Source organism: Portunus trituberculatus, chromosome 28 (assembly GCF_017591435.1).
Source record: "Portunus trituberculatus isolate SZX2019 chromosome 28, ASM1759143v1, whole genome shotgun sequence".
In the NCBI taxonomy this organism is placed as follows: domain Eukaryota; kingdom Metazoa; phylum Arthropoda; class Malacostraca; order Decapoda; family Portunidae; genus Portunus; species Portunus trituberculatus.
The window spans coordinates 12,533,426-12,558,916 of record NC_059282.1 but is presented as its reverse complement, the minus strand read 5'-3'; the positions used below and the strand labels follow the sequence as shown (position 1 = coordinate 12,558,916).

Genomic DNA, 25,491 nt, shown 5'->3' with positions numbered 1-25,491 from the left:
ATCTGTGGCCTTGGAAAATAGTCATAGTGAGAGAATAAAGCATTTTTAAGTGTGTTTCTTATGGTTCTAGAGGCAGAGTGGCAAGATTTCTACAATATTAACTGGAGAAACAGTCTTGAAAATCTGATCAGTCATCTCTGTGGCCTTGAAAAACAGTCATGGTGAGAGAATAAAGCATTTTTAATGGTGTTTTTATGGTTCTAGAGGCAGAGTGACAAGATTTCTATATTATCAACTGGAGAAACACTCTTGAAAACCCTGCCAGTGATCTTTGTGGCCTTGGAAGGCATGTTGGTGAGAGAGTAAAGTGTTTGTGAATACAGGCCTTTGTCTAACACACAAGCAGCAACATTTACTTCCATGCACATTCTTCATTCCCTCTGAGCTCAGTAAGTGAAGGAGTGAGTGCGTGCTGAGTGAATCTTAACAAGCACACTGCATCTTTGTCCTGAGAATCCAACACTTGCTTCACAAACTCATGTGGAGGATTAAAATAGTGAAAACTGTGCCCATTAATCTCGTGACCTCCATACAGCCTTCCTAATGTCAATAAAATGGTATTATCACAGCCAAACTTTCTTCAAATGCCATAAAAAACATGCCAAATGTCTTAAAATACCATAAAAACATGCCAAACTTGTCTTAAAATGTCCTTAAAAAAAAAAAAAAAAAAAAAAAACCATTCCAAACTGCTAATCTATCCTAACTGTTCTTCATGGCTCCAGGTGTTGTCTTGTACTCTGGGTGTTGCTGATGGCTGTAGGTGTTGTAGAAGGCTTGTGTTGTGTTGTGGCTTGGCTTGGCTTGGAGGTGCAGTGTTCCAGCAGCAGTGTCTCCTTCACAGCATTCAGGGACTCTTGGCTTGACTTTCCTGTAATGAGAGGTGCACTGTTTACATTGAGTCACCTTCACTATGTTGTAAACTGAACTGAATGCAACTCAGCCAAACCTAACTGAACTCAACCTAACCAAACTTAACTAAACTGAACCAAAATGAACCTAACCCAAAACATCCCAGCATAACTCAACCCAACGCAACCCAACCCAACCCAAGCTAACCCAAATCAACCCAACTCAACCCAACCCATCCAACCATCTGGCTAATAATAGGAATAGAGACAACAGAGAGCAATAGAGAGAGAGAGAGAGAGAGAGAGAGAGAGAGAGAGAGAGAGAGAGAGAGAGAGAGAGAGAGAGAGAGAGAGAGAGAGAGAGAGAGAGAGAGAGAGAGAGAGAGAGAGAGAGATTTAACTTTATAAAATGACAATATTTATTCTTATTTTACCTTTTTCTTTTTTTCTCTTCATTCATTCTTTCTTCTTTTTCTTCTTCTTCTTGTTATCTTCCTGTACCTCTCCCTCCTCCTCCTTGGCTGTTCTTTCTCCCTCCATATCTTGACACAACCTGAAATAAATCAAGCTGTATTAGTACACTCAAACTTCACCCACATCATTATTATAGTTTATTGACCATCAACATCCCTTACAAACTTACACTCAATTACATACGATTGGTGCATAAGATAATGACAATTAATTCCTCATCTATGCCCATAAAACTTCATATTTCAATAAACAATGCATCACTCTTACCAGTTAACCAAAAGAAAGAAAAGGAACTCATTATTTACGTCAAAAATCAATAAAGCACTATTTTTCAACTGATAAAACTGCAGAAAAAAGAAAATATCCTATAAGAAACACTAATCTTGAAATAAACTAACAATTAACAGCCACACACCAATAATATACTGGTACACCTCGCCTACACCCACCAATCCATACCATTGTAACGTTAATGACAAAAAAACTAATTTGTCGTGTTTCTCTCAATTCCAAATTAGACCTAAGAAAATATTAAGAATTATGGTATTATTTTATTTATTTATTTATCTTTGATTTATTTACACCATGTTGGGTTTTTCACGGGAATTTATGGGCTAAAGGGGCTACTTTCTGTGGCACCTCCTATCTCAAAGCCCACCCACTAGGAAACCGTCGCCCCGAGTGAAGAAGCCCAACCTACACTCGGACCGTGGACAGGATTCGAACCTGTGTGCCTGGAGACCCCTCGGACCCCAAAGCACGCAGGGTTCAACAGATTCATAAATGGAAAAAATTAGGCAAAAAGAAACAATAGAAAGGTTAAAAGGAGAGAACGGGATAGTGGAAGACCCAAAAAGTATGGCAGAACTATCAAATAATAAATTCCAGGAGGTCTTTACTAAGGAATCCAAATTTGAAAGGCCACAGGGTAATAGAAAGACAGTCTATATGAAAGAGATTAAAGTAACCAAGCTTGAAATAAAAGAGTTAATGAAGGAACTGGATGAAGAGAAGGCAATGGGACCGGATGAAGTCTCAGGCAGAATACTGAAAGAATGTAGGGAAGAACTAGCAAGTCCTATATACAACAGTAGAATGGAAAAGAGCTGAGGTGGTTCCCATATATAAGAGCGGAAGGAAGGAAGAATCTCTAAATTACAGACCAGTATCATTAACTAGTGTAATTATGTAAGATGTGTGAAAGAGTAATAAAGAAACAATGGATCGAGTTCCTTGAAGACAACAAATTACTATAAAATAGCCAATTTGGCTTTAGAAAAGGTCGGTCGTGTGTAACTAATTTATTGAGTTTCTACTCTAGAATAGTTGATAGGGTACAAGAGAGAGAGGGATGGGTTGATTGTATTTACTTTGATTTAAAAAAGGCATTTGAAAAAGTGCCACATGCAAGGTTACTGTGGAAATTAGAGAAGAAGGGTGGTTTAAAAGCAAACACATTGAGATGGATGGAAAATTATTAGAGGGGGAGAGAAATAAGAACGGTAGTCAAAGATATGAAGTCCAAGTAGAGAGCAGTAGAAAGAGGAGTGCCACAGGGGTCAGTATTGGCGCCAATACAATGTATAACTTTAACCCCTTCCGTACCTTGACGCATTTTCATGTTCATTTTGCTTACTAGCTACTTGGCAATTTTACACACATTCAGAACACTTATTGGTGGGGGATCAAAATAGTGAAGACTATGGCCATTAATCTTGTAACCTCCATACACACTTCTTAATGTCAATAAAATGGTACAATCACACCCAAAGCTGGTGGTAAACATGCATCCCAGTATTGAAGGGATTAAGATGAAGTTGAATAATTTTTGGGATAACAGAGATGGGACAGCATGAACACAGCTCCCCCTCCTGTATGCCGCAACTAGATCAATACAACTAGGTAAATACAAGGTACATACAACTAGGGAAATGCACAAACTAACAACCCCTCACCACATGAAGGGGACATCAAGATACTTTCAATCTTGGCGTTGGGCGTGGCAAATCCAAACTTGGTGCCTCACTGGTACACCAAGTTGAACTCCATGTACCTCCCTCAACGCAGCAGTCGCCAACACCGCTCTGCCTCCGACACAGCATTGTTCTTGTGATTCTTGACTGATGGAGGAGAGTTATGGGTGAGTGAGGTGGCAGAGGTGAGTGGGAGAGAAGGTGAAGGGGCAAGAAGCAGGTTAATTTCCCTTACAATACTGTAGGTTAGGTTAATGGTTATGAGTTATGGGTGTGAGACAGCTGTTTTTATGGGGCAAAGTGTTCACAGCTTATGGTTAATTCTATCTCTGTATTACTCAGTAATTATGGTTTATGGGTGAGTGAGAGGTCATTTTATGGGGTATGGGTGATTTTTATGGGATGTTGAGAATCTATGGTTAATTCTATCACAGGAATACTCAATAATTATGGGGTTATGGGTAAGAGATGATTTTATGGGGCAATGAGGGCCTACAGTTAATCCTATCATAGTAACACTCAATAATTGACAGCATTTATAAGAAAGTGAAGTGATATAGAATTAATAGATATTACAATTTCTACTGGCCTGGTCTTATGAGGGATGGTGTTCAGAGTTTATGGTTAACTTCTGATCTTTCACTTGTTTCTGATTGGGGCAGAGAAAACCTGGTTTTGTTCAATGCCTCAAAAACTCAATTTCTACAACTATCTACTCGACATAACCTTCCAGACAACTATCCTCTCTTCTTCAATAACACTCAACTTCCCCTCTCCTCTACATTAAACACACTCGGTCTATCCTTCACTAAAAATCTAAACTGGAAATTTCACATCTCTACTCTTGCTAAATCAGCTTCCAAGAAGTTAGGTGTCCTGTGGCGTCTTCGTCCATTTTCTCTCCCTCCCAGCTGCTTGCTCTGTACAGGGCCTTATCCGCCCGTGTATGGAGTATGGCTCTCATGTCTGGGGATCCACACACAGCTTTACTAAACAAGGTGGAATCTAAAGCTTTTCGTCTTATCAACTCTTCTCCTCTAACTGACTGTCTTGATTCTTTAAGTCACCGCCGCAATGTTGCATCTTTATCTGTCTTCTACCGCTGTTTTCATGCTGTCTGCTCTTCTGAACTTGCTAACTGCATGCCTTCCCCCTCCTGCGGCCTCGCTGCACAAGACTCTCTACTTCTTCTCATCCCTATTCTGTCCATCTTCCTAATGCAAGAGTTAACCAGTATCTTCACTCCTTCATTCCCTACACTGGTAAACTCTGGAACTCTCTACCTGTGTCTGTATTTCCACCTGCCTATGACTTAAACTCTTTCAAAAGAGGAGTGTCAAGACACCTCTTACGTTAACTGGACCCTCCTTTTAGATTTTTTTGTTTTTTCTCTTTCTCCTACTTTCCTCTTAACAGGGCCTGGCAACCAGCGGGATTTTTTTTTTCCAACACTTTGTTTTCCCTTGGCCAGTGCCCTTGTAATGTAAAAAAAAAAAAAAAAAAAAAAAATTCTATCATAGTAATATTTGATAATTGACAGCATTTAGAACAATGATATAAAATGAATAGATATTGCAATTTCTACTGGGCTGGTCTTATGAAGGATGGCGTTAAAAATCAACAGTTAATGTTATCATAGTAATACTCTTTTTGTCTATGAAAGAGACACAGACAGACAGACAGAGAGAAAAAAACAAGACAGACAGAGAGAAATAAAGAGAACAAAACAAGGGAGAGAGAAAAGAAAGAGAAAATAAAAACAAGACAAAGAGAAAGAGAGAAAATGGAAACAAAGACAAGGATAGAAACGAAATAAGATAGACAGAGAGAGAGAAAGAGAATAAAACAAGACAGACAAAGAAAAAAGAGGAAATGAAAAGAAACAGAGGGACACAAACAAATATAGAAAAAGCGACAAAACACAAAAAAAAAAAAGTAAGACAAAAAAAAACCCCACATTGCTTCTCCCTCTCACCCTCACCACTCCTATCCACACACACCACACACACCAGTATTTCAACCCCTCCAGCACACACCAAGACACACAGACCCCAGACACTCACCCAGGGGTAGATAGGAAGGAATGACAGCTTCAGCACAGTCCCTCACAAACCCAAACGTCTTCTCTGGCTCTGCGTCCTAAAGATCATCAAACAACATTCCGCCAACTCCTCGTCTCTCCCCTGAAAAGATGAGTTCAAGGAAGTTAAATTAGAGAAGGCGGCGTGATGTCACAAAAATGAAACCAGCGTGCTATTGGTCCGCTGCTGCCCCTACCCCCCTTACACACAAAACATAACCAGCCACCCATTGAAAACACATGAGAACGCCCCAGTTACGCTCCTTATTTTCCATACTATGTCCATTTTTTTAAGCTGCCCAATATAGATGTGACCTTAAAAGAGTCGCAATACTCGTGGCATACTGTTCCACGAAGATTTAGACGGTAAATCATACATACAAATGAGATAATAGTGTTTTCCAGCTTTGGTGGATTTGGATGAGAGGAAGGAAGCTGTCTTTGGGGCAAATGTATGGCTGAACAAGGTCATGTACACATGTAAATATACATGTGCATGGAGATGTAAAAAAACACATAGGTATACATGTGCACTTAAATGAAGGATAAGTAAGCTGTATATCAGGTGGAAGTTGGCACGGGGTTGATTTTTCTTGGTACAGCAATTACTTAACACATGTCAAATACTCTCTCTCTCTCTCTCTCTCACACACACACACACACACACACACACACACACACACACACACAAAGACTAAGGTTAGTTTGATATTTCTGTTGAAAGATTAACATGATTTCTACCTCATCAATAGCAAAATCACTATAATGAATAAATTTTATGAACTGTGTGGACTTTTAAAAAGTGGCCACATAACATATATTTTCAAAAGACTCTTGTTTCAGTCACACAGGTTTTGAAGGGACCCTTGATGGTTGTACTGACAGATTAACATGATGTCTATCTTATCAAACACAAAAACACTCTTACAAACAAAGTTCCTCATAAATGTGGAATTTGAAATATAGAAGCCACATAAGTTGTATTTCTAATATGAGTCTTGTTTCAGTAACACAGGTAAAAAAAAAAAAAAAAAAAAAAAAAAAAACGGTTGTTTCTGTCCTTAGATTTCTCAGATCGCCATATCTCGCCTCTTTTGGCTCCCCCCCTAAAGCCCGATTCCCCACAGTCCCCCAAGCTTGCTGGGACAGGTGGAACCGTGGGAGGGTGGGATGGAGGAAAAGGGGGAGGTCCTATTCTGTACTTTTAAGGCGGTGTCACACTAGCACTTTTTCGGTCGTTTTTCATAAAATGGACAATATTTTGGGTGCGGCGCCGGCCTGTCAGTGGTGTCACACACAAACGGTGTTTGGTCGTCACACAGACTAACAATGTACACAAACATGGAGGCCACGCTGCGGCAAAGATACGCTGCTCTGAACGTAATACTGTGTAGTACGAAACTTAGACGAGCTAAACAAGCCAAAAAGCGTGCATGGATGCGTTCATGGTTAGTGGCAGAACCAATGCACGTAGAAGCAGCAGGTTGAGGAGACGCGGCAAGTCTTCTGGTCTTGGTCTTGGTAGGTCAACAAAGGCGGAAAATTTGCAGACGGAAACGGCGGCTGTCCGTGTCACTAGCAGGCACCCACACTCCACTGTCCACTTTGTGTCCTCAACCATGTTTAAATAGTTAACCTCTGATTACTGAGAGGCTACACACACAATATTCTCTTCGCTACTATATCTCTCTCTCTATGACACCGTAGACCCTTCTTATTGTAAGCAAAATCATCTAATCACACACAAACTATCGTAAAAATGCCACTTAGGGATTAGACTCGACTCACTCAGACGCCCATAACTGAGTGCATGGCGGTAATTCAGTGCTGGAGATCTTAATGACAACAGTGCCCACAGAGATAGATTGAGAGTTTATGGACGACAACAGTAACAACACAGCGCCTTGTTTTCACTCGACATGTTTCCACTTTCCATCGTCGTTCGTGGAGTGGCTGGCGAAAACAAATCAAGGTTCCTCGCAATTCTTTTACCTTGATTTTTGGGTTTGATTAGGCGATTTTATTGACATTAGGAAGGGTCTATGGAGGTCAGAAGATTAATGGCTGGAGTCTTCACTATTTTAATCCCCCACATAAGTTTCTGAAGCTGTATAAAATCACCAAATAGCAGAATGCATAGGGAAACGCGTCCTGGTACTGAAGGGGTTACGGCAACGCACACCCTAAATAGCTTTGATACTAGTTAACCCCAATGAATAAGTGTATGCAAGTCACTGTGTGTGCTTGAGATCTTATTGAAAACAATGCCTACACATCAAATTGTTTTCACCTATTACATATTTCCACTTGTATCGCTGCACGTGAATGGAATAGCTCTCTCTCTCTCTCTCTCTCTCTCTCTCTCTCTCTCTCTCTCTCTCTCTCTCTCTCTTAATCCTAATTCAACATTCCTCTTAGCTCTTCACAACAGACAGATGAGTAAGTAGGAGTAATGAGTGGAGAGATTTGGTAAAGCTTCCAGATAGTAAGTACGTGTGTGTGTGTGTGTGTGTGTGTGTGTGTGTGTGTGTGTGTGTGTGTGTGTGTTTCACTGTTTGATCTGCTGCAGATCAGATAGCCAGACGTTACCCTACGGAACGAGCTCAGAGCTCATTATTTCCGATCTTCGGATAGGCCTGAGACCAGGCACACAATACACACCGGGACAACAAGGTCACAACTCCTCGATTTACATCCCGTACCTACTCACTGCTAGGTGAACAGGGGCTACACGTGAAAGGAGACACACCCAAATATCTCCACCCGGCCGGGGAATCGAACCCCGGTCCTCTGGCTTGTGTGTGTGTGTGTGTGTGTGTGTACCGGTAGTATCGGTAACGGTGTCTTTTGTACCGGTACGTACCGGTACGTACTGAAATTAGCGGTACTTGCCCACCACTATCGTTGACTCCTTCCCATCCCGTCCCGTCCGTCTTGCACTGGAGAGGTCATTTTTATTTTATTATTTCTTTATTTCCAAAGCAATGTAGTGTAATAGAATGACTACATAATTAATGAGTCTCATTGTTATATTACTTTTGTAAATATTTGTTTCGTGGTTCAGTATTTCTCTCTCTCTCTCTCTCTCTCTCTCTCTGGTTTGTGACGTGTGTGGTGCTGGTAGTAGTAGTAGTAGTAGTAGTAGTAGTAGTAGTAGTAGTAGTAGTAGTAGTAGTAGTAGTAGCAGCAGCAGCAAACTGAAGCAAAATATATCTTCTTATGTTATAAATTGGAGAGAGAGAGAGAGAGAGAGAGAGAGAGAGAGAGAGAGAGAGAGAGAGAGAGAGAGAGAGAGAGAGAGGGAGGGGGGGAGTAGGTCAATATGAATGAATGGCTGTACTTACAATGGCTGGCACACACACAGGCTTACTGGCGCTGACACACAGGCCTGCTGACGCTGACACACACGCCTATGTAAGTAATCCTTGGTGTCAGGGCGTCACTGCCCCCACAACATACACATAGAGACACTTTTCACTTATATAGGCCTACCCAGGGTGATTTTCTAAGGAATTACTATAATAAAATCGCAAAAGACGCACGTGATGGTTTGGCAGCATGGACTACCTCCAATGGTGAGTTTGGTCCACAAAAACAAACATTATTTTCCTTCAACTCCTTAGGGAACTGCAACAAATGATATGAAGGAGAGTTGCCTGAAGGCCGCTTCACACAGGGAGGCGAGGCACACGAGGCACCAGAGTGGTTGCCATGGGTCTGTTCACACCGGGCGCAATGCTAGATATCCACTGTGGTCGAGGCTGCTTCACTTGACACTTCCTGACGTGGAGGAGGAGGGGAAGGTGGAGGAAGAAAAATTATTAATGTTATCTTTAGCCTTGAATGATAAGAAGCAAAGAAATTGTGTCTATCAAGCAAATATGAAACGACTGGAATGTGGTGAATATCATCATCTTATTGAAGAGCCAGACATGGACGAGGGAAGTTTGGATAGTATTTCAGAGTGACTCCAGCTTCAGGTCTCTGAAGTTGTATCATTCAATGAACAAGATGTTAAGAAGCAAGGGCATGCATCAGTTCACGGTGAAGGACACAGACGGAATGAGGGAGAGTTGAGGAGTCGGTCAGTGCGGTTAAAAGTTACAATTGGCACGGTAAGGAGTCGAACCCAGGCTGGTTTATACTGTAGCTTGGAACATCACCTGCCTTATATATATATATATATATATATATATATATATATATATATATATATATATATATATATATATATATATATCTCTCTCTCTCTCTCTCTCTCTCTCTCTCTCTCTCTCTGCTATATATATATATATATATATATATATATATATATATATATATACATAATGTGTGGGTTAGGAGGCGGGGGTTCGAGTGGTGTGGTGGGTTAAGAATCTAATAAATAACGGTGGTTCTGAACTCCTTCAGTACTAGGCCGCATTTTTACCTTGATCTTTGGGTATGATTAGACCATTTTATTGACATTAGGAAAGGTCTATGGAGGTCAGAAGTTTAGTGGCCAGAGTCTTCATTATCTTAATTCCCTACATGAGTATCTGAAGCTGTATAAAATCACCAAATAGTAAGCAGAATAAATATGAAAACGTGTCATGGTACTGAAGGGGTTAGGGCTATTTCAAAGGAACACAGCAACGCCTACACATTATGACTGCAAAGAAAACATAATATAACTAAACACATTCTACAGTCTCTGAAAACAAACATTGATAGAACATTTTAACCCTTTCAATACTGGAACACATTTTTACCTTTGAGATTGTGTACGATTGGACCATTTTATTGACATAAGGTAGAGTTTATGGAGGTTAGAAGAATAATGGCCGGTGTCTTCACTATTTTAATCCCCCCACGTCATGGTATTCAAGGGATTAAGATATACGAACAGAAAAATATAAGGGAAGCTCCAGGAAGCCATCAAACATACACATAGCAGTCCATTGATCCTCTGCACTCGATCTATCGGACACGAGAGAGCGTAGCGGCAACCCCCTCAGGCACAGTACCGGGTCAGTCTCCTGGGTGACTCGCTCTCGATCTGCACTGTTTGAGCCGCGTCATCTCGTCCACTCTAATAGTTCAACACGACTCCTACCTTCCCTCACAGCTGTTCTTATATTATCGCACCGTAATTTTGGGAGTTTTTGTGTATAATCTCTATTTTCAGCAAGTTTAGATTTTGAAGAGCGTTTTCATGTATAATAGTTTAATATTTGACGAGTCTTGCTTTCCGTTACAGTTGTTATATTATAGCAACGTGTTTCTGGGAGTTTTTGTGTATGATCTTCACTATTTTTAGCAAGTTTAGATTTTCAAGAACGTTTTCATGTACAATAGTTCAACACAAATCTTGCCTTCCTTCTCAACTAGTCTAATGTTACCATAATCTTAACCCCTTGAGTACCATGACGCGTTTCCATATTCATTCTGTTTATTATTTAATGATTTTATACAGCTTCACAAATTTATGTGTAGGATTAAAAGTTGTGAAGAGTGTGGCCCTCCACAGACACTTTCTAATGTCAATAAAATGGTCTAATCGTACACAAATCTCAAGGTAAAACTGTGTCCCAGTATTGAAGGGATTGAGAGTTCCACAATATCATTCTTCTAACATATTCTAAAGCGAATGAAAGTTTGTCAACAGCATTTTTTTACGATTTCGTTTACTGTAATGTTCAACGCACATTAAGTCTTCCATCACAACTGTTCTACTTGTTTTGTCATCGCATCTTATTCCTGAAATCTTTGATGCATATTCTCAACTCCTTTAGCGGATTCTAATGTAAAGGTTTTCAAGGGCACTTTCACGACTCCACTTCCTCTAACCCACTTACTGTAATGGTTCAACACGAGTCTTGTCTTTCTTCCAGCTGTTCTGATATCATCGCACTGTGTTCCTAAAGCTCTAGTATATAACCTCAACTCTTTCCAGCGGATTCTAGTGTATGGTAAGGTTCTCAAGGACGCTTTCATGACTCCAGTTCCTCTAACTCACTTACTGTAATGAAGTTCAACACGAGTCTTGCCTTTCTTCACAACTGTTCCAATGTTATCGCACCGTGTTCCTAATGTTTTAGTATATAATCTTAATACTTTCAGTGGATTCTAATGTAAGGTAAGGTTTTCAAAGGTGTTTTTACGAGTCTATTAACGCTGACAGTTCAACAGGAGTCTTGCATTCCTTCACAGCTGTTCTAATGTCATCACACCGTGTTTTTATGTTTCAGCTCGTACTTTTGACCAGTCTTATTTTGTGGTAGTTAAACATTGGACCGTATTCTGGGAAATAATTCAAGTTGATGCACATAATTTCCAATGCAAGGTTGTTAAGGGTGTTTTCATGATTCTTAGTGGCAGTTTAGCAATTCTACAGCGTCAGTTGGACATAAACACACAAAAAAAAAAAAAAACATCTATGAAAACCGGACTAATTATCTGTGTGGCTTTTAAAAATGAGATGATGTAAAAAAATGAAGAAAACGAACAGTTACGTAGCAAGATGAGAGCAAAAAGTAAGACAAGAAAGTCAGCACAACCAGGAAGCTAATGCACAACTATGAGAGCCTGACTAATCATCTTCGTGGCTTATAGAAAACGAGATGAGAAAATAAAAGGCTTAACGATACGAACAGTTATGCATCATGTTGAAGGAATCAGAGTTCATGATGATGTTTGGGGGTTTAATGAAAGTTGAGGGTTCGTATTATGAAACACATGTGCTTGAGCTCCACTACTTCAAGAGAGTTTATTTAAATTTGCGAGATATTTTTAAGGTGTTTTTACAATTCTAGAGGCAAAATAACAAGATTTCTACATTATGAACTGGAGAAAACTCTTGAAAACCGCCGCTCTTTTATCTCTGTGGCCTTCCAAAATAGTCGTGGTGAGAGAGCAAAGCGTTTCTGAATACAGGCCGGTGAGTGTATTCCCGTTATGAGAAGGATAATGTTCTACCTTCTCCTTCATGATTACCTTCACGTCACCTTCCTGCCTTGTTTCCCCTGACAATGCCTGTTATGCCTCACCCTCCAGCAACAATTGTGACAAACACCACTGAAAGATATTGAAAGAAAGAAAACGGAGAGAAAACCAGGAAAAAGGACTAATCAGAGAGAGAGAGAGAGAGAGAGAGAGAGAGAGAGAGAGAGAGAGAGAGAGAGAGAGAGAGAGAGAGAGAGATTGATTACGGTGGCCTCATTAACGCATCCCTGCCCATAACACCCATAGCTGCCCTGTACATCACTGCACCCTCCTCCTGTCGGGACACACGCCGCTCCCCGCTGTGCTCCTGACGCAGACAAGTGTTACTGTATACTGTATAGTGGTGGTGGTGGTGGTGGTGGTGATACTTGGAGTGTCCTATCGCTAACCTAAGTGATGAAGTTATTATTAGTTGTTATTTATATTTCTCTGTTGTGTTATTGTTGCTTCTGCTTCTACTACTACTACTACTACTACTACCACTGTTACTACTACTACTACCACTACTACTACTACTACTACTACTACTACCACTACTATTACTATTACTTCTGGTGTTGCTCCTAATGTTTGCACAGTTGACCCGCTATTTCTACTTCTACTACTACTACTACTACTACTACTACTACTACTACTGCTACTACTACCACTTACAGCACGACTATTACTACACAAACCATAAAGAGACAAAAAACATTTACCACCACCACCACCACCTGCTCCTCGCTCCTCCGTCTGCAACCACCACCAACCTCTTCCCCCAAACTTTCTCTACGGTTTTTAGGTCACCATGATCTTCCGCCCCTCCTACCCCCAATAATACTGACTCCCCCCACAACCACCACCACCACCACCACCACCAGGACCCTCCCTCCTCCTCTCCCCTCCCCGCTTCTATGATGAGGAAATTCGAGCTATTAGTATGCAAGGCACTCAGGGTGGGGGGGGGAAGGGAGGGAGACAGTGGCGAGATGAGGGAGACGAGGATGGAGATGATAAATGACGATGATGAGGATGATGGTGATGATAATGAGGATGACGTGCAACAAGAAGAAGAGGAGGAGGAAGAGGAGGATTAGGATTAGGAGGAGGAGGAGGAGGAGGAGGAGGAGGAGGAGAAGACCTAAGAGAAAATGAATGGGTGTTGAGAAAGTAGGAGGAGGAGGAGGAGGAGGAGGAGGAGTGGTTTGGTGAGAAAAATAACCAGAGAGAGAGAGAGAGAGAGAGAGAGAGAGAGAGAGAGAGAGAGAGAGAGAGAGAGAGAGAGAGAGAGAGAGAGTATATTCGTCTCCCACCTGCCTCCTCCCCTTGTCATATTATCGAAGTTTGGAGATACAGTCTGAGCTTGTCACTGAGCGAGGCGGAAGGTAATAAGTAAATATATAAGTAAATGAACAAATAAATAAATTAATAGATAAATAAGTAAATAAAACCCAATAATTTCCTCTTTGTAGTCTGATAGCGATAGTATTAATGTCACTCTTATCGCCATCATTAGCATTATCATCTAAGTTATTATATGTATTACTACTACTACTACTACTACTACTACTACTACTACCGCCAGTAACATAACTATTACCACACACTACACAAAAGAAAAAAAATTCCTACTACTACTACTACTACTACTACTACTACTACCGCCAGTAACATAGCTTTTACCACACACTACACAAAAAAAGAAAACAATGACCTACTACTACTACTACTACTACTACTACTACTACTACTACAGCTACTACTACAACAACAACTACTACTACTACTTGCATATAAGGTAAAAACAAGTGAAAGAAGATAGAAAGAAAAAAAAATGTCTCATATCCGGGAAGGTGAGGGGGGTCTGGGGTGGAATGGAGATGACCTGTGCGTGGTGTGGCTGCGGGTAAGTCCTCAGGAAGGGTGTGTGAAATATTACGTTGAATGACAGGTCTTGCGGAGTGAGATATTACAATGAGAAATCGAAAAAGTGGAAAAAGAGAGTGTTGACTTATGGAAGGTACTGCTACTGCTACTACTACTACTACTACTACTACTACTACTAACACAAACAAACATACACATCTCACAACGGTACGTAGATAAGGAAGGGACGCTGGTTTCTAATTAAAATCTACATACATACATACACACACACACACACACACACACACACACACACATTACAGTACTTAATTATAATAGATATGAGGATAAGATGAATGATAACCATATGAGGCTAAGAGAGAGAGAGAGAGAGAGAGAGAGAGAGAGAGAGAGAGAGAGAGAGAGAGAGAGAGAGAGAGAGAGAGAGAGAGAGTTAAGATTCACACGCCCTGAAGAGGAATGAAGACGCCGCAGGGAAGGAAGGAGAGAAGGAGGGGGAGAGAAAGAGAGGAAGGAGGGAGGAGAGAAAGAAGGAGGGAAGGAGGACGGAAGGCAGGAAGAGAGAAAATAGGAACGGAGAAAAGGGAAGATGAGGGAAGGATGAAGGGAAGAAAAGAATAGAGATTGAAAGAGAAATGGAGGAATAATGGAGGAGAGGAGGAGGAAAAGGAAGGAGGAGAGGATGGAGAGAAAAAAACGAGCCTATTTCTTTTTTTTTTGTTGTTGTGATCCCAGGCCAGTGTTGCTCTTGGAAAAATAAATAAATACACAAAATAGATAAGTAGAATAAATTATAACAAAATAAATTAAATACACAAATAAACTACTATATTATTACTCTTCTCTCTCTCTCTCTCTCTCTCTCTCTCTCTCTCTCTCGCTATCATTAGGATTTTCTATTTTAATTTGCTTGATTTCATTATATTCTTCTTATTGTTATTCTTACTACTATTACTACTACTACTACTACTACTACTACCACCACCAACACTACCACTACTACTACTACTACTACCACCACTACTATTACTACTACTACTACCACCACCACTACCTCTGTTGCTGCTCCTATTATCATCACTTTCATGGCTAAAAATATCGTAAATCCAGTTCCCTCGACTCTGAATCCTTTCCATTACTTTTACTCTGCACAAACTCCTTTAAACTTGATATATTTTCTCTCTCTCTCTCTCTCTCTCTCTCTCTCTCTCTCTCTCTCTCTCTCCACCTCGCCTCAGACAACAGGATGGTAACTCTTGATTCTGATTGGCTGGCTTATCAAAGGGTCAGCCAATCAGCATCGTCGGAGCCACCAGTATCTGTAGGAACTTTCTATAAGATGATCGAATACTTTTCTTTCGCGTTTGTTTTTTTGTCTTTTCTTTCCGTTGATGCTGGTATTACTTTTTTCTCGTTCTCGATCGGGTATTCTCATATTAACCTCTTCAGTACCATGACGCATTTCCATATTCCCTCTGGTTATTATTTCGTGATTTTATACAGCTTCAGAAACTCATGTGGGGGATCAAAATAGTGAAGACTGTGGCCATTAATCTTCTGACCTCCATAGACTCTTCTTAATGTCAATAAAATCGTTTAATCGTACACAAATCTCGAGGTAAAAAATGTGTCCCAGTATTGAAGAGATTAAACGATTATCAAATAAAAAGCAAAGTGTATTGACAGATTCACCCAACTCTCACACTCCTTAAGAACACCTGATGCCACCCTCACCCTCCAGCAGGAAAGGAACGACCCATGAAAGATATGAAGAGAGATTTAATACACAGCAAGTCTTACCTCTGAGATGTGTACGTGGCAAGATGTCCCGCGCCAGATAAGCAGTTGGAATGAGGAACGGCACAGCGCTTGGCTCGTGGTGGCGTCATCTGTAATAGTTTTAACATTAGCAAGGAAAGGTCCATCTCTAGCTTCACTCTGTAAGTAATATTAACCAGTGTAAAATATAACTTGTCTCAATGACTGGTGTTTTATTGCCCAATAGTAGGTGTGGCAGTAATGAACGAATGTGTGTGTGGGGTGGAGAGAGAGAGAGAGAGAGAGAGAGAGAGAGAGAGAGAGAGAGAGAGAGAGAGAGAGAGAGAGAGAGAGAGAGAGAGAGAGAGAGAGAGAGAGAGAGAGAGAGAGAGAGAGAGAGAGAGAGAGAGAGAGAGAGAGAGAGAGAGAGAGAGAGACGGAAGGCAGGAAGAGATCAAGTAAGGACGAAGGGAGGAAATGAGGGAAGGATGAAGGGAAGAGAAGAATGAAGACTAAAGGAGGAACAATAGTACATGTTCTGCTTGAGAAATGGAGACACACACTAATATGAGCCATGACATGAGTGTGTTAAGTGTGTTAGCTACGATCCTTAGGTCTTGAGGACACACTATTAGGAATTAATGTATCTGACAGGCTGTATGTTGGACCGAGCTAACCTGAACGAATCAAAGGACACATAAAAACGAATAATATAAAAAAAAAGACGAAAAAGGATAAAAAATGAGTGTTAAGTTACAGAATGGAAGAAAGAATAGAAAAAAATGAAATGAAGAAAAAAACGAATGAAAAGTGGGTAGAGAACAGAAGATAAAAAGAAAAAGAGGAAGAAAAACGTAAAAAGAAAAAAAAGTGACAATAAAAAAAATTGAAAGACAGAATAAAAAAATGAAATAAAAAAAAAAAAAAACGGGAAGCGGGAAGAAAACAGAAAGAAAAGAAAAAAAAGGAAGAAAAACCTAAGAACAAAAAGTGACGGTAAAAAAAAGAAACAAAAACAAAAGAAAGGCGAGAAAAAGACACAGAATAGGAAAAAAAAGAAAAGGAAAAGGAAAAATAAAAAATAAGACAAAATAAGTAAAAAAATTGCAAAAAAGAGGACAAGGAATAGATGAATGGGGAGAAGAGAAGGAGGGAGGAGGGAGGAGGGAGGGAGGGAGGAGAGGAGTGGAGAGAGAGAGAGAGAGAGAGAGAGAGAGAGAGAGAGAGAGAGAGAGAGAGAGAGAGAGAGAGAGAGAGAGAGAGAGAGAGAGAGAGAGAGAGAGAGAGAGAGAGAGAGAGCGGTGGGCGTCGGTCATTCCACCCACGGCAGGTTACACTTTTCTGAAGCCCCGGGAGAACCTATCCGTTACCTGGACACGGAAAACACGGAGGAGGAGGAGGAGGAGGAGGAGGAGGAGGAGGAGGAGGAGGAGGAGGAGGAGGAGGATAAAAGCATGGAAGTAAAGGAAACGAGGAAATGGAGAGAAAACACACACGCACACGCACACACATACACACACACACACACACACACACACACACACACACCCGATAGCTCAGTGGTTAGAGCGCTGGCTTCAGAAGCCAGAGGACCGGGGTTCGGTTCCCCGGCCGGGTGGAGATATTTGGGTGTGTCTCCTTTCACGTGTAGCACCTGTTCACCTAGCAGTGAGTAGGTACGGGATGTAAATCGAGGAGTTGTGACCTTGTTGTCCCGGTGTGTGGTGTGTGCCTAGTCTCAGACCTATCCCAAGATCGGAAATAATGAGCTCTGAGCTCGTTCCGTAGGGTAACGTCTGGCTGTCTCGTCAGAGACTGCAGCAGCTCAAACAGTCAAACACACACACACACACACACACACACACACAAAATAGTAAATACAATGCAAAAGAGGAGGAGGACGAGGAGGATGAGGAAAATAAAGCATAACATCTAATCAAACGTAAAAGGAGGACAGAGAAAACACAAGACACAAAACACAAGTAAAATGCAATGAAGAGGAAAATAACAAGAGAAGAAGGAGAAGGACGAAAAAGTAGAAAAGAGAAGAGGAGAACTAAAAATAAGAAAGAGAAAAGAGATAGAGAAAAAAATAAAACTGGACTAGAGGAGGAGGAGGAGGAGGAGGAGGAGGAAAACGAACGAAAGAATGAATGAACGAATGGATGAATGAATTAGTAGTAGTAGTAGTAGTAGTAGTACTGTTACTAGTAGTAGTAGTAGTAGTATTAGTAGTAGAAAAGAAAGAATAAAAAGGAAAGAAGGATGAAAAAATCCTATGAAAAAACAAAACTCGATTGAAGAAAGGAACAAAAAGGAGGAGGAGGAGGAGGAGGAAGATGAAGAGGAGGAGGAGGAGGAGCCGGTAGATGGGAAGAAAAATAGAGGCAACAGGCAACAGGCAACAGGTAAAACGAGTTAAATTAGGGTCCACAAAATTCCAGGTTGAATGGGAACACGGTGATCCAGTAACGAGAGAGAGAGAGAGAGAGAGAGAGAGAGAGAGAGAGAGAGAGAGAGAGAGAGAGAGAGAGAGAGAACTTGTCAACTTACTCACCACACACACACACACACACACACACACACACACACACATTTCTAAACAACAACAAACAACCAAAACAGCAACAAACTCACTCACAAATCCACTAACTTCATTCCACCACGTTCTCATTTCGTATCGTGTGTCATTTTTCCCAGAAGTTTCCGCTCACCATAGCAAACAAGAGGCGAAAATATATGGGAAGGGCTAAATTGAATCGTTGGAGGTTGGATTCAATTTTCTCTTCCTCTCTCTGTGACTGACACGCGATGAAGTAAGTGAGAGGAAGAGGGAGAGGAAAAAAAATTGCTGGATTGAGAAAGTATAAAAGTCACTCAGATTTCGTATTACACACACAAAAAAAAAACAAGGAAAATAGTGATGGATGGTCAAAAAACTTGCTAGAATTGATATTGAAGGATAGAAAAAAAATAAAAGAAAAAATAATAATGACAAACGGTGAGAAAACTTGCCAAAATTAGAAAAGAGCAAGATGGAAAGTAAAAGAAAAGAAAAAAATAATACTGGATTGTCAGAACAGAAAAAAAAAACAAGCTAAAATGAAGAATGATGTAGAAAGTAAAAAAAAAGAAAACAAAATAACGAGGGACGGTGAGAAAGAACACTTGCTAAAATTAGGATGGAACGAGAAGGTACGAGAAAAAAAAAAAAAATAGAGAAAACTTACTAAAATGAACACAAAACAAGATAGAAAGGTAAAATAATGAAAGGTAACAAAAAGTGGCTAAAATTATGACTGGATGACATAGAAAGTACAAGAAAAGAAAAAAAAAAAAAAAAAACTAAAATATAGATACCTAGAAGACAAAAAAAAAAAACAAAAAAAACAAAACACACACACAAAGAAAATATTGAAACACAAACTTCACAGGAATTTAAAGAATATAAAAAATGAAAACAAAAAGGAAACCATCAGAAACAAAAATAAAAGGAAGATAACCACAATTAAAAAAAAAAAAAAACATAGAACAAAAACTCCTTAAAATAAACTAAAGCCTTCAAAAAACCCAACCCAACCCACACACACACACACACACACACACACACACACACACACACACACACACACTCCAACCTTGCACACAGCCTTCAAAACCCAGCAAGAATCACAAGCCATATGTGAGTAGCCAGCTTCCTTTCCTGTTCTTTCCTTCCCCGTCCCTGTAATAAGCAGAGTGACAGCAGCCCAGCGCAGATCAGCCGCCACGGGGACATATTTTGAATCACTTCTGGGCGGCAACTTCATTATTTTTAAAGGGCTCTAGTTGAAGTGACGGGTTTTTTAAGGGTGTTTCTGTACTTAGAGTGACAGATTAACAAGTTTTCTGCATTATCAAAAGGAAATATACGCTTTAGAACTCGGCTAATCGTCTCTAGTCTTTGAAAATAGTCGCGGTGAGAGAACGAGGAATGCGCTTCTGAATGGCGGATGTCTTGAGGGGCGACAGGAGACAGGAGGCAGGAGGCAGGAGGCAGGATGGGGATAGGGGTAAGAAGGAGTGTGATGCAGTGAAGGATGAAGAATACGAGTGTAGAGAGAGAGAGAGAGAGAGAGAGAGAGAGAGAGAGAGAGAGAGAGAGAGAGAGAGAGAGAGAGAGAGAGAGAGAGAGAGAATGCTGGTGTAGAGTTCGAAGGGAGAGGTAATGGAGTTAGGGTCTCTCTCTCTCTCTCTCTCTCTCTCTCTCTCATTGTTAGTCATTCCAAATCAGTATTCATAAGAGAAGAGGAGGAGGAGGAGGAGGAGGAGGAGGAGGAGGAGGAGGAGGAGGAGGAGGAGGAGGAAGAATGAGGATGCAGATACGGAAATAGTGGTGATGAATATGCAATACTTGCATTCCTACCACCACCACCACCACCACCACCACCACCACCACCACCACCACTACCAATGCCACGAGATATCGAGTAGTACAAATAAAGGCTAAAGACAACAAAATAACTGAAATATTTGTTAATTTTGACACCACAAAGACACTAAATAGCAAGACATGTCCCAGAATACAACTAGACACATACTTAACCTAACCTAACCTTAACCTAACCTTAACCTTAACCTAACCTAACCTGGAATTCTTGTGATGTATAACGGCAGGAAAGCTTTGTCTGTGTGTGTGTATGTACGTTTGCTTACCTCGTCTGTCTGTGTGTATGTACATGTTTACCTGTCTACGTGTGTCTAATTGTTTACCTGTCTATTTATGTCTGTCTGCGTGTGTGTATGTGTAAGTTTATCTGGTTGTATACGCGTCTGCTTGTCTGTCTGTCTGTCTGTCTGTATTTATGTTATCTGTCAAACGTTATGAAAGAAGTACAATTTAGACGTCATATTTACTCTCTCTCTCTCTCTCTCTCTCTCTCTCTCTAACTTCAAAGAAAACGAATAAATAGATAAATGAATCAGGAAAAAAAAAAAAAAAAAAAAAAAAAAATCATTCATATCAAGAAATTAGCAAATGAACAAATGAATAAATAAAAGAAAAAATGGTCAATATCAAGAGTTAACAAATGAATGAATAAGTAAATAAATGAAAAAAAAAAAAAAAAAAAAAAATCATGCATATCATAGTTAGCAAATGAATGAATGAGTGAATGTGACAACCAGCAAGTGAACAGCAATACAATCAGCGTAACACGGCGGAGTGACGCAGCTGGGGCAGGGTGAGTAATGGTGCGCCCCCTCAACTAGTTCCTGTCTCCCTGCACCATCGAGGCTCAGTTGGTCGTCCTGCTTTCCTCCTTCAATGTTTTTCTTCTCTTCCTTTCTTTCTTCTTTACTCGAGACTGCCAATCCTCATCTTAACATAGCTCATTTTGACCCTCAACTTGTTTCTATCTCCTCTACACCATCGAGACTCAGTTACTCGCCCTCCTTTCCTCTATCAATGTTGTTCTTTTTCTTCCTTTCTTTCTCTCTTTCTTCTTTACTGGAAACTGCCAATCCTCATCTTAACATAGCTCATTTTGCCCTCAACTCGTTCTTATCCCCACACCATCAACGCTCAGTTACTTGTTCTGTTTTCGTCTTTCATCAATGCTATTCTTTTCATCCCTTTTTCTTTTACTGGAGACTGTCAATCCTCATCTTAACATAGCTCATTTTGCCCTCAACTCGTTCTGATCTCCTCCACACCATCGAGGCTCAATCATTTGTCCTGCTTTCCTCCTTCATCAATGTTGTTCCGTGTTTTCTTTCTTCTTTTACTCGAAACTGTCAATCCCCATCTTAACGTTGCCCCTTTAGCCTCATAGCTTCTTGCCTTTTACTTTTAGCTTCTTTCTTTCCCGTTCGCTCTGCCAGTCCTCGTTATTTCAGTCTTGTAGTTTTGTTTTGTTTTCGTTCGGCCTGTCAGTTCCTATGCTAATTCAGTCATATAGTTTTGTTCTTCTTTTTTCGTTCAACCTGTCAATTCGTATATGTTAAATTAGTTTTGTATTTTTTTTCTCTCATTTAAACTGTCAATTTCTACGTTAATTCAGTCCTTTAGTTCTTTTTTCTTTTTCGTTCAAGCTGTCACTCCAGGTTCATTTAGTTTAATCTATATTCTTTTTAATTCAAACTGACACTTCCCAGTCCTGCTTCGCCACTTTCTATCTTGCGGACTATAGAGTAAGTAGGGAAGACTTCTACAGTGAAAGAAAGACTGGACTAACTTTTTCAACAGTTATAAATCGACTGTATGATCTATTTCTTCTTTGAATGACAGAGAAAAGCTACTGGACTGCTCATTAAACGTATCAACCAACTTATCAATCTATACTCAACTTATCCCCTTCAGTACCATGATGCGTTTCCATATTCTGCTTACTGTTTGGTGAATTTATACAGCTTCAGAAACTTAGGTGGAGGATTAAAATTGTGAAGACTGTGGTCATTAACCTTCTGACCTCCACAGACCCTTCCTAATGTCAATAAAATGGCCTAATCGTACACAAAACTCAAGGTAAAAATGTGTCCCAGTATTGAAAGAGGTTAAGTCTACGTTTGAACTCATTTATTCAGTATTTTAACTTATTAATGCACCAGTAGAGAAGGTAAGGAGAGAAAACCAATCGACTGACAACTATTGATGCCCTAATCAGAAAAGCAACACGCGAGACATAGCGAGATAGACGTGGCCTGCTTCTGTCTGCCTCTATCTGCCTGCACTCCATCACGCCCCACCCCACAGACACACGGACACACAGATCCCAGGAGCCCCACAGCGACACAGACCCATCCTGACTACCTGATGTGGGTTGGGTTATAAAGATACCCACAAAACGCTCACCACTTGAGTTAAATAGAGACTCAATCTTGCTCTGGAGTTTAAATGTTACTGATATTAATGTTATAGGCTGATATTGCATAGTGTAGGTGGATCGATAGATAAATAAATAGATAGACAGATAGATAGATAGATAGGTAAGTAGGTTTATAGTTTGATACGATATGAATGTACTGATTTTGTATCAATACGAAATATTTTGTAATTGAAATGTATCTTATTTGTCGATTAATAGTTACATGATGAAATACAACACTTTTATACCAACTCCACCACCACCACCACCACCACCACCACTACTACTACTACTACTACTACTACTACTATTATACTACTCCTACTTCTACTACTAATACTCCTACTTCTACTACTACTACTCCTACTTCTACTACTACTACTACTACTACTACTACTACTACTACTACTACTACTACTACTACTACTACCACCACCACCACCACCACTACTCCATACAAAACTTCCTCACGAGAGCTATTTTTTGAAATACTTAAGAGGACCTTAAATCAAATCCACAAGATTCTTAGCAATAAACCTTTCCACCGAGAGAGAGAGAGAGAGAGAGAGAGAGAGAGAGAGAGAGAGAGAGAGAGAGAGAGAGAGAGAGAGAGAGAGAGAGAGAGAGAGAGAGAGAGAGAGAGAGAGAGAGAGAGAGAGAGAGAGAGAGAGAGAGAGAGAGAGAGAGAGAGAGAGAGAGTAAAATGGGCACACGAGAGAAAGCCAGGTAGGAAAGAAACAGGTAAGACAGGTGTGCGTCTGCGTCTGCGTCTCCGTGTGTTATTCACCACCACGTTCGTCTGCTGGTCACCCAGCCAGCCTTTCCTCAACGGAGAGAGCTCAGAGCTCGTAGTGACCGATCTTCGGGTAGGACTGAGACCACAACACACTCCACACACCGGGAAAGCGAGGCCACAACCCCTCGAGTTACATCCCGTACCTATTTACTGCTAGGTGAACAGGGGTTACACCTTAAGGGGCTTGCCCATTTGCCTCACCGCTTCCCGAATTCGAATACGGGCCCTCTCGATTGTGAGTCGAGCGTGCTAACCAATACACTACGCGGTATGTGTGTGTGTGTGTGTGTGTGTGTGTGTGTGTGTGTGTGTGTGTGTGTGTGTGTAATTCACCTCGGTCGTCTGCTGGTCACCCAGCCAGTCTTCCCCTTTACGGAGAGAGCTTAGAGGTCATAGACCGATCTTCGGATAGGACTGTGTGTGTGTGTGTGTGTGTGTGTGTGTGTGTGTGTGTGTGTGTGTGTGTGTGTGTGTGTGTGTAGACAAGTTATATAATTAAGATGGATAAAAATATGCACAAAAAAGAGAGAGAGAGAGAGAGAGAGAGAGAGAGAGAGAGAGAGAGAGAGAGAGAGAGAGAGAGAGAGAGAGAGAGAGAGAGAGAGAGAGAGAGAGAGAATTTTCCACATATCATCCCTTATCCACTCACCTACACTTTCACCCCTCCCCCCACACCCACCCACACAAATACACATACACAACACCCACACAAACACACAAAACACACTCTCTCCCTCCACACACACCTGCCACACAGACACACCTGCCTCATTACCATACACATGCCATTCACAGTGACACTTAACAAATGGCCTTGGAACCCCCGCTGACTCCTAATACCTTCTCTCACTCCCTATTCATTACTGGGGGTCGCTAGGTCACATTCAAATCACTTGTAATCACGTGAGTCTGTCTGTCTGTCTTTTAATATATTTTCTCTCAGTATTTCGTTTATTTTTCCTTTTTTTGTGGGATTTTTCAAAAGGTTTCTCTCCATTCATGCGAGGCAAAAAAAAAAAAAAAAAAAAAAAAAAAGTTGAAATGATTTACTGATGGCTTGTCTTGAAAATATTTAAGGGAGAAAAGCGAAGGAGGGGAGGGGGGGATGGAGGGAGGGAGGGAGGAGAGAGAGAGAGAGAGAGAGAGAGAGAGAGAGAGAGAGAGAGAGAGAGAGAGAGAGAGAGAGAGAGAGAGAGAGAGAGAGAGAGAGAGAGAGAGAGAGAGAGAGAGAGAGAGACTGATTAGAAAGAAAAGGGGAAAGAAAAATAAAATTAAACACAGGTTATGGAAAAACAAAATAAAAAAAAAAGGAAAGAGATTAGTAACAAACAAACATTAGCAACAGAGACTACAACAGGAGAAGATAACAATCAACAACAGAAAAGAGACTAACAGAAAAAAAAATAACAGGAAACAGGAAAAAACTCATTAACAACAAAAGAAATTACATTAAGACCAGAAAAACAACAGCAAACACACACACACAAAAAAAAAAAAAAAAAAAAACTAACAGAAAAACAGATAAGCAACAAAAAAATGAAAAACTAACAATAAAAAGAAAACCGATAGAAATAAGAAAACATAAGCACAGAGAAACAGAGATATCAAGAGCACCAACGATGAAGGGAAATCTTGAAGTGGCGCCGTTGTAACGAAGAAAACATTATGGCTCTATAAAGAATCAGAAACCAGTCTTCCTTTACGCCGACCCTCCCTTCTCGTTCCAGCTCTGCACTTTTTTTTTCTTTTTATTTATACCATGTGGGCTTTTCACGGGAATTTATGGGCTAAAGGGGATACTTTTTTTAGGGTAGACTTGATAAAAACGGCGTCCTGAAGTGAAGAGCGTGATAAAAATTTC

At 40.6% G+C, this 25,491-nt stretch overlaps 1 long non-coding RNA gene and 1 other non-coding gene across 9 annotated transcripts in view; one reads left to right on the top strand and one right to left on the bottom strand.

Moving 5' to 3' along the window:
* Positions 1-706: 706 nt before the first annotated feature.
* The window catches only part of LOC123510167, a 93,023-nt gene continuing 68,238 nt past the window's right edge, over positions 707-25,491 (bottom strand). Inside the window, exons 3-8 of one of the 8 annotated variants that reach the window (XR_006676403.1) lie at positions 16,032-16,120; positions 8,921-9,158; positions 5,362-5,481; positions 3,281-3,445; positions 1,286-1,404; positions 707-871 (exon numbers count right to left, since the gene is read on the bottom strand). This is a non-coding gene — a long non-coding RNA (uncharacterized LOC123510167). The other 7 variants (XR_006676402.1, XR_006676405.1, XR_006676409.1 and 4 more) reach the window with 7 other exon arrangements.
* Trnal-cag lies at positions 17,535-17,608 on the top strand. The gene has a single exon. It is a non-coding gene; the product is annotated as a tRNA-Leu (tRNA).